The sequence below is a fragment of the Coregonus clupeaformis genome, unplaced genomic scaffold, assembly GCF_020615455.1.
Source record: "Coregonus clupeaformis isolate EN_2021a unplaced genomic scaffold, ASM2061545v1 scaf0137, whole genome shotgun sequence".
In the NCBI taxonomy this organism is placed as follows: Eukaryota; Metazoa; Chordata; class Actinopteri; order Salmoniformes; family Salmonidae; genus Coregonus; species Coregonus clupeaformis.
The window spans coordinates 576,550-585,566 of record NW_025533592.1 but is presented as its reverse complement, the minus strand read 5'-3'; the positions used below and the strand labels follow the sequence as shown (position 1 = coordinate 585,566).

At 40.6% G+C, this 9,017-nt stretch overlaps 1 pseudogene; it reads left to right on the top strand.

Annotated features, from left to right (window-relative positions):
* The first annotated feature begins 2,671 nt into the window (after nucleotides 1-2,671).
* Nucleotides 2,672-8,461, top strand: LOC121539400 (annotated as a pseudogene).
* The last annotated feature ends 556 nt before the right edge of the window (nucleotides 8,462-9,017 follow it).

The window sequence follows — 9,017 nt, the reverse complement described above, 5'->3', positions numbered from 1 at the left end:
AGTAGCGGTAGATCTGTTCTCTGTAAGCTATTTCTATGCTTCCCGTTCTTATGTTTAGTTTTTGCATATTTTACTTTGATTTTGTACAAATGCACTATTTTTGGCTATGGAAAATATATTTCACAGCGGTTTAGATGGTACAATGATTCTCTACACAATGACTGCTTGTTTTGTTACATAAACTGAAATTAGGCGAACTATTAGAATTCTGCAACCAGGAAATGGCCACTAGGAAATGTCTAAAATGTGCAAACTCTGCCCACCGGGGAACCGGGCAGCGGTGGGAAAAGTACTAAATTCTCATACTTGAGTAAAAGTAAAGATACCTTAATAGAAAATGACTCAAGTAAAAGTGAAAGTCCCCCAGTAAAATACTACTTAAGTAAATGTCAAAAAGTATTTGGTTTTAAATATACTTAAGTATCAAAAGTAAAAGTACCAATAATTTGAAATCCTTATATTAAGGAATCATTTTCTTGTTTTTATTTATTTACGGATAGCCAGGGTCACACTCCAACACTCAAAAACAAAGCATTTGTGTTTAGTGAGTCCGCCAGATCAGAGACAGTAGGGATGACCAGGGATGTGCGAATTGGACCATTTTCTGTCCTGCTAAGCATTCAAAATGTAACGAGTCAGGGAAAATGTATGGAGTAAAATGTACATAATTTTCTTTAGGAATGTAGTGAAGTAAAAGTAAAAGTAGTCAAAAATATAAATAGTAAAGTAAAGTACAGATACCCTAAAAATGTTTACTTAAGTACTTTACAGCACTGGCACCAGGTCATGCTAAACGATCTGGCACAGTGTTACAAAAGCTATTACAATGTTACCGTGTGCATTACGTTTTACAATGCATACAGTGTTACAGAATATGGGAAATATTGTTACAGTGGATCAGCAGTTGAAGCAGTTGTAGTCCCATTGAGTTTGATGGAATGGATTTGGATTACCGTCTGAAACTATTACCTGCCAAAACGGATTAAGAAAATGCTTTAATTTACCTCTTTGCAATCTGTTTGGCTCTGGTATGCTTGATGCGAGGTAAAACATACATTTGTATTTCTGTGAGGTAAGGATGAAATCAAACTAAATTGAAAATTCACATTCATTGGCTAGGTCTCTGCCTATGTTCAGTGCACTGCTTTATTTGAGTGTTTGCTACAGACTCAGTGTGTGATTTCCATCTAGTGGCCTAAAACACAGTGAAAAGAAGGAAGCTTGTACAGAATAAAAAATATTCTAAAACATGCATCCTGTATGCAATAAGGCACTAAAGAAAAAACACAAAATATGTGGCAAAGAAATTAACTTTATGTCCTGAAAACAAAGTGTTAAGTTTGGGGCAAATCCAACATAACACATCACTGAGTACCACATATTTTCAAGCATGGTGGTGGCTGCATCATGTTATGGGTATGCTTGTCATCGGCAAGGGAGTTTTTTTAGGATAAAAATAAACAGAATAGAGCTAAGCACATGCAAAATCCTAGAGGAAAACCTGTTTCAGTCTGCTTTCCAACAGACACTGGGAGACAAATTTACCTTTCAGCAGGACAATAACCTAAAACACAAGGACAAATAGTTGCTTACCAAGGCAAAGGGTGGCTATTTGAAGAATCTCAAATATAAAATATATTTTTATTTGTTTAGCACTTTTTGGTTACTACATGATTCCATATGTGTTATTTCATAGTTTTGATGTCTTCACTATTATTCTACAATGTAGAACATAGTTTTAAAAAATAAAGGAAAACCCTGGAATGAGTAGGTGTGTCCAAACTTTTGACTGGTACTGTATATATATATATATACTTTCTTTTGGTAAATTATTTTGTAGTTTGTGTGGATTTATGTTAATGTTCTCTTCCCTGTAGTGGAATTTATTTTCCTTTAGTCAATTTTTTCACTCCGTGCAGTTGGTGGCGACAATACACCTTTTGTATGTAGTTTGCCAATAAACCCAAAGAAGATGTCATGCTGCTTGTACAGGCTGAACCTGTGACAAGTGTTGTCTCACTCACTCACTCTTCTTCTGTACACAGCCGTATGAGACACACTATTTCGTTGTCAGAAGATACCGACCCTACCTTTAAACTGAGCTGCACTGGGGTCAGAACGCAATCTTGTTGCATTAAGACACCGTGGAGCTGGCGCAATATATGGGTCGAAAAACGTACCTCCGTGCAGGGATGGGATATGCCATTGTGCTCCAAAAGGGCAGATTTCCAGGAAAACTAGCAGTATTTCAATCTTCTCGATGGAGCAGTGTGTGGATAAAGGTACAATTAGGAGTACAGTGGCATATCCCATCACTGCACTGAGGTATGTTTTCTGACCCATATCTTGCGCCAGCTCCAGGGTGTCTTAATGTAATCGTGACTGCATTCTGACCCCAGTGCAGCTCAGGGTAAAAAAGAGTAACGGTAAGGTCAGTATTTTCTGTCCGCCAGTTAGTGTGTCTCATAGGGCTGTGTACAGAGGAAAAGTGGGATATTTGTCACTGGTGCAGCCTGTACAAGCAGCATGACTTCTTCTTCTTCTTTGGGTTTATTGGCGAACTACACGCTAAAGGTGTATTGTCGCCACCAACTGTATTGTCGCCACCAATGTATCAGTGAGGATAAAGGTACAATTTGGAGTACAGTGGCATATCTCATCCCTGCATTGAGGTACATTTTCTGACCCATATCTTGCGCCGGCTCCACCAACCGGCTAAGACTTAACGTGGTTACATCTGTCTTCAATTCAAAATAATATCTAAGAGGAAAAACTGTGTGTGATTCGCACAGGAGCTAACTAACAAATTCTCAAAGTATGAACAAATTCATGGTCCTTTTAACAAAATACAAGCATAAACTCACGCCCAACCTGAATTAGCAGTTCTTTGCAATCAACTTAAATGATAGAAGCGCACCCCGTATCGCTTCTCTTTGAACTATCTGCCGTCTGACAAACAAAATATAAGTTCCCTGTAACTAAATCCATAGCACTTACAGTACAATAAAACGTATAAAAATTCGTAGCTCTTTATGAACTCTTGAAACAATCCATACATCACAATTTAACTCACACAGTAACATACATTTCGTCGATTTCACGATTTCCACTACATCTTGAGAGCTAAACAAATTGCACTAAAAAATCTTCTCATATCTTCATAACGTCCAGTTTGACAAGAATGTTTACTCTCTGACTGTGACGGGCGACTTATGCCCTCTGCTGGCCAGAACCGGTAGCTAAATCTGAGTTCACAAACAGAATCAGGAAGACACAAGCCACGCCTACTCCTTTGAAGAAACGTTTGAAGGAAAACGAAACTTAAAGCTCCCTGGTATTCTTGCTCTGTTTGTTGGTGTGTGTGTTTGAAAACGACAGAGGCTATGGACTCGATCAGTTGTTCTATCTGTCTGGATCTACTGAAGAATCCAGTGACTATTGCTTGTGGACACAGCTACTGTATGGGCTGTATTAAGGGCTGCTTCGATCAGGATGATCCGAAGGGGGTCTACAGCTGCCCCCTGTGTAAGGAAAGCTTCAACCCCAGGCCTGTTCTGAGGAAAAACACTCTTCTGGCTGAATTGGTGGAGAAACTGAAGAAGACAGAACAACTCCAAACTTCTCCTCCTGCTCACTGTTATGCTGGACCTGGAGATGTGGAGTGTGATTTCTGCACTGGGAGAAAACACAAAGCCGTCAAGTCCTGTCTGATGTGTCAGGTCTCTTACTGTGAGACTCACCTCCAGCCTCACTATGAAGTAGCTCCCTTAAAGAAACACAAGCTGGTCAAAGCCTCCACACAACTACAGGAGAAGATCTGTTCTCATCATGACAATATACTGGAGGTTTACTGCCATACCGATCAACAGTGTATCTGTTATCTTTGTATGATGGATGAACATAAAGGCTATGATACAGTGTCAGCTGTAGCAGAGAGGACTGATACACAGGTAAGGATGGAACTCCACTGTTAGATATCACAGATTTGCATTTAAACATAGTCTAATAATTGTTAATCTTGTTACCCTCATAGGGTTGATATGCCTCGTTATAACTATAAGGAAATGTTTTGTCTACTACTGTGACACAACTGGAAGAGCAAGAAAAAACAGCCCAAAAATGTCAAAGTACATAGATAAACATTCAATCTCAGTTGCTAGGACAAAATGTTTCTTTGAGGAATAAATTGCATCTCATTAAGTCCATACAGAGCATAACATGTTTCAAACATGACATGCTTGAATACAAATAATTGGAAAATTGCATTTTCAAGTTTTTGTAGAAATACAGAGTAGGATGTAATAAATGGCTAAATTAATTCCATATGATTTATTTTTCTGCAGAAATAGTTCAGGGAGAAACATCAGCAATCACAGAAGAAAATCCAGGAGAGAGAGAAGGAGATACAGGAGCTGAGACGGGCTGTGGACTCTCTGAAGGTGAGTGTTGGGGTCATCTATATTTACATTACATATACAGTACTAGTCAAAAGTTTGGACACACCTACTCATTCAAGGGTTTTTCTTTATTTTTACTATTTCCTACGTTGTAGAATAATAGTGAAGACATCAAAACTATGAAATAACACATATGGAATCATGTAGTAACCAAAAAAAGTATTAAACAAATCAAAATATATTTTATATTTGAGATTCTTCAAAGTAGCCACCCTTTGCCTTGATGACAGCTTTGCACACTCTTGGCATTCTCTCAACCAGCTTCACCTGGAATACTTTTCCAACAGTCTTGAAGAAGTTCCCACATATGCTGAGCACTTGTTGGCTGCTTTTTCTTCACTCTGCTGTCCAACTCATCCCAAACCATCTGGTTTATATGTAACTCTGGTTGAGGTCGGGGGATTGTGGAGGCCAGGTCATCTGATGCAGCACTCCATCACTCTCCTTCTTGGTCAAATAGCCCTTACACAGCCTGGAGGTGTGTTGGGTAATTTTCAACGGTCTTGAGGTGAAGGAGCTGATCAGAGCCCAGGAGAAGGCTGAAGTGAGTCGGGCTGAAGGACTCCTGGAGCAACTGGAGCAGGAGGTCGCTGAGCTGAGGAAGAGAGACGCTGAGCTGGAGCAGCTCTCACACACAGAGGATCACATACATTTCCTCCAGGTGACATCACTAACTGAGATATACCTCACAAAATAATTTCCAATTGCTATCTAGATTTCTTTACCAATTAAATGTGCTTGAATAAAATTAACATTTAACTTTCTCAATACTTTCTACCATTTTACTTCTCTCTGTAGAGTTTCCAGTCTCTCTGTGTCTCTCCTGGATCTCAGGCCTTGTCCAGAATCACTGTCTATCCACACGTCTCCTTTAAGCATTGGAAGACGTCAGTCTCTGAACTGAAAGATCGACTACAAGACATATGCAAGGAGGAAATGGGCACGATATCTTGGGAAGGTTGGTAAAATGCTTTTGCATAGAATAATATCTCAAACAAACTGCATTACATACTACTAGACATAAACTAACTGCGTTACATGTATTTGTGATAGGACCATATTAATGTATAGATATGGTTAAAGTTTATCAAATGGAATAGCTGGTCATTTCATCAACCAATTCCCATATCTTCTAATAGGACATCTCCCCTCTAGTTACAGTGGGGGGAAAAAGTATTTAGTCAGCCACCAATTGTGCAAGTTCTCCCACTTAAAAAGATGAGAGAGGCCTGTAATTTTCATCATAGGTACACGTCAACTATGACAGACAAATTGAGGAGAAAAAAATCCAGAAAATCACATTGTAGGATTTCTAATGAATTTATTTGCAAATTATGGTGGAAAATAAGTATTTGGTCACCTACAAACAAGCAAGATTTCTGGCTCTCACAGACCTGTAACTTCTTCTTTAAGAGGCTCCTCTGTCCTCCACTCGTTACCTGTATTAATGGCACCTGTTTGAACTTGTTATCAGTATAAAAGACACCTGTCCACAACCTCAAACAGTCACACTCCAAACTCCACTATGGCCAAGACCAAAGAGCTGTCAAAGGACACCAGAAACAAAATTGTAGACCTGCACCAGGCTGGGAAGACTGAATCTGCAATAGGTAAGCAGCTTGGTTTGAAGAAATCAAGTGTGGGAGCAATTATTAGGAAATGGAAGACATACAAGACCACTGATAATCTCCTCGATCTGGGGCTCCACGCAAGTTCTCACCCGTGGGGTCAAAATGATCACAAGAACGGTGAGCAAAAATCTCAGAACCACACGGGGGACCTAGTGAATGACCTGCAGAGAGCTGGGACCAAAGTAACAAAGCCTACCATCAGTAACACACTACGCCGCCAGGGACTCAAATCCTGCAGTGCCAGACGTGTCCCCCTGCTTAAGCCAGTACATGTCCAGGCCCGTCTGAAGTTTGCTAGAGTGCATTTGGATGATCCAGAATAGGATTGGGAGAATGTCATATGGTCAGATGAAACCAAAATAGAACTTTTTGGTAAAAACTCAACTCGTCGTGTTTGGAGGACAAAGAATGCTGAGTTGCATCCAAAGAACACCATACCTACTGTGAAGCATGGGGGTGGAAACATCATGCTTTGGGGCTGTTTTTCTGCAAAGGGAACAGGACGACTGATCCGTGTAAAGGAAAGAATGAATGGGGCCATGTATCGTGAGATTTTGAGTGAAAACCTCCTTCCATCAGCAAGGGCATTGAAGATGAAACGTGGCTGGGTCTTTCAGCATGACAATGATCCCAAACACACCGCCCGGGCAACGAAGGAGTGGCTTCGTAAGAAGCATTTCAAGGTCCTGGAGTGGCCTAGCCAGTCTCCAGATCTCAACCCCATAGAAAATATTTGGAGGGAGTTGAAAGTCCGTGTTGCCCAGCGACAGCCCCAAAACATCACTGCTCTAGAGGAGATCTGCATGGAGGAATGGGCCAAAATACCAGCAACAGTGTGTGAAAACCTTGTGAAGACTTACAGAAAACGTTTGACCTGTGTCATTGCCAACAAAGGGTATATAACAAAGTATTGAGAAACTTTTGTTATTGACCAAATACTTATTTTCCACCATAATTTGCAAATAAATTCATAAAAAATCCTACAATGTGATTTTCTGGATTTTTTTCTCTCATTTTGTCTGTCATAGTTGACGTATACCTATGATGAAAATTACAGGCCTCTCTCATCTTTTTAAGTGGGAGAACTTGCACAATTGGTGGCTGACTAAATACTTTTTTCCCCCACTGTACCTCTATAAAGATTGATAGTGGACATGAATAACGTGGACCTGTGATACAGTATTTACTAGTCTGTCTGTCTCCACAGTGATTCAAGTTCAGATTGACCACCCTGCTGAGCCCAAGACCAGAAAGGGGTTCTTAGAATGTGAGTAAACATGCACTCGCGTGCGTGCACACACCACACACACACACACAGACTTTTAATCAAGTGATTTTAATAACTTTATTTTTCATCTTCTCAGACTCCTGCCAGCTGACGTTGGATCCCAATACAGCACAACAGTACCTGTGTCTGTCTGTGGAAAATAGACCATTCAGACAGATTTACCTTCTTCAACCAGGTGCTGTGTAGAGAGGCTCTGTCTGGAGCCTGCTACTGGGAGGTAGAGTGGAGCGGTAATTGGGTTTGTATAGCTGTCTCATATAAAGGAATCAGCAGGAAAGGAGATGGTAATGAGTGTTTGTTTGGGTGTAGTGATCAGTCCTGGAGGTTTGACTGCACTCCATCCAGCTGCTGTTTCATCCACAATGATCACAGAACTGATATCCCTGTCCCGTGCTCCTCCAGAGTAGGAGTGTACCTGGACCACAAGGCAGGAACTCTGTCCTTCTACAGCGTCTCTCACACAATGACCCTCCTCCACAAAGTCCAGGCCACATTCACTCAGCCACTCTATCCTGGGTTCATTGCTGGATCATCTGTGAAGATACTGACACCTATTTAGTGACAAAGCTATTAGTCTGCTGGTATCAATGCATTGTGAGCTTTACTGGGAGGCCTTGTTGAAACATGTAGGACAAAGATTGATTGACTGTGGACAAAGATTGATTTAAGATTGCAGATATCATAGAGTACAGCATAGTTGCTTCATTTGCATGTACAGAGGGGTGAATAAAACCAAGTGTAAATGAACACATAATGAGACATGCATGCACTTCAATGGTGGAAGGAGTTATTGACAGCTGAAAGAGTCCAATCATCATTGAGTACAGTTTATTCAGTGTCTGGTAGCGTAACACTGCTGAACTATTTCAGGGGAGAGACATTTGTACTTGATCCTGATGAGGTCGTTTGACTTGGTTGCTACGCTATAGAAGAGGAGTTAATTGGCTCATTTCATGAAGTGGAGCTTTGGTTCATGTAACTTTGGCCTATGTAACTACTGTACCGTGTTAATACATTGGTAATAGGGACACATTGTAAATTGAGACCATTGTTTTTGTTCTAGTCCAATAAAACTGAGCCAATGATTTGTTGTGTTTTCTATGTTACGATTCTCAGTGCAGCTTCTTGTTTGGAGTGGTTCAAGAACGCACAGATAACAAACAATAGGCAACAGAGGAGAGGACGGGCATACAGAACAAAACAAAAAAATATCAAAGATAAATGTATGCAAAAAGTAATTAATTTAATAAAGTAGCCAATTAGTGAAGTTGTGAAGAGTTGAGTTCTAGTACAACGCTTGAAGTATAGCGCTTGAAGCTTCTTGTTCACTCCTCTCCATCCGTGCAGACACAGCAGCACGCTGGCTTGAAAATCCTTAGGAGAATCCGACAGACTGATCCTTTCTTGGTTCGGCTGGCAACGACCTCTGTAAAGACCAAGAAGGTGAAAGCCTTTGGTTACAAACACTGACCAGTGAATGGGCTCTACTACACCAAGCTGTCATGACTAAAGGCATCTGTCAGTGTTCTCTCTTGTCAGTGTAACTCACCTGCTTTCACGTCCTCTTCTTCCTTCTCTTCCCCATGGAGGTTGTCATTGGTTACCTCTACTGCTAAAAGTAGAACCAACGCGCTTTGGTTT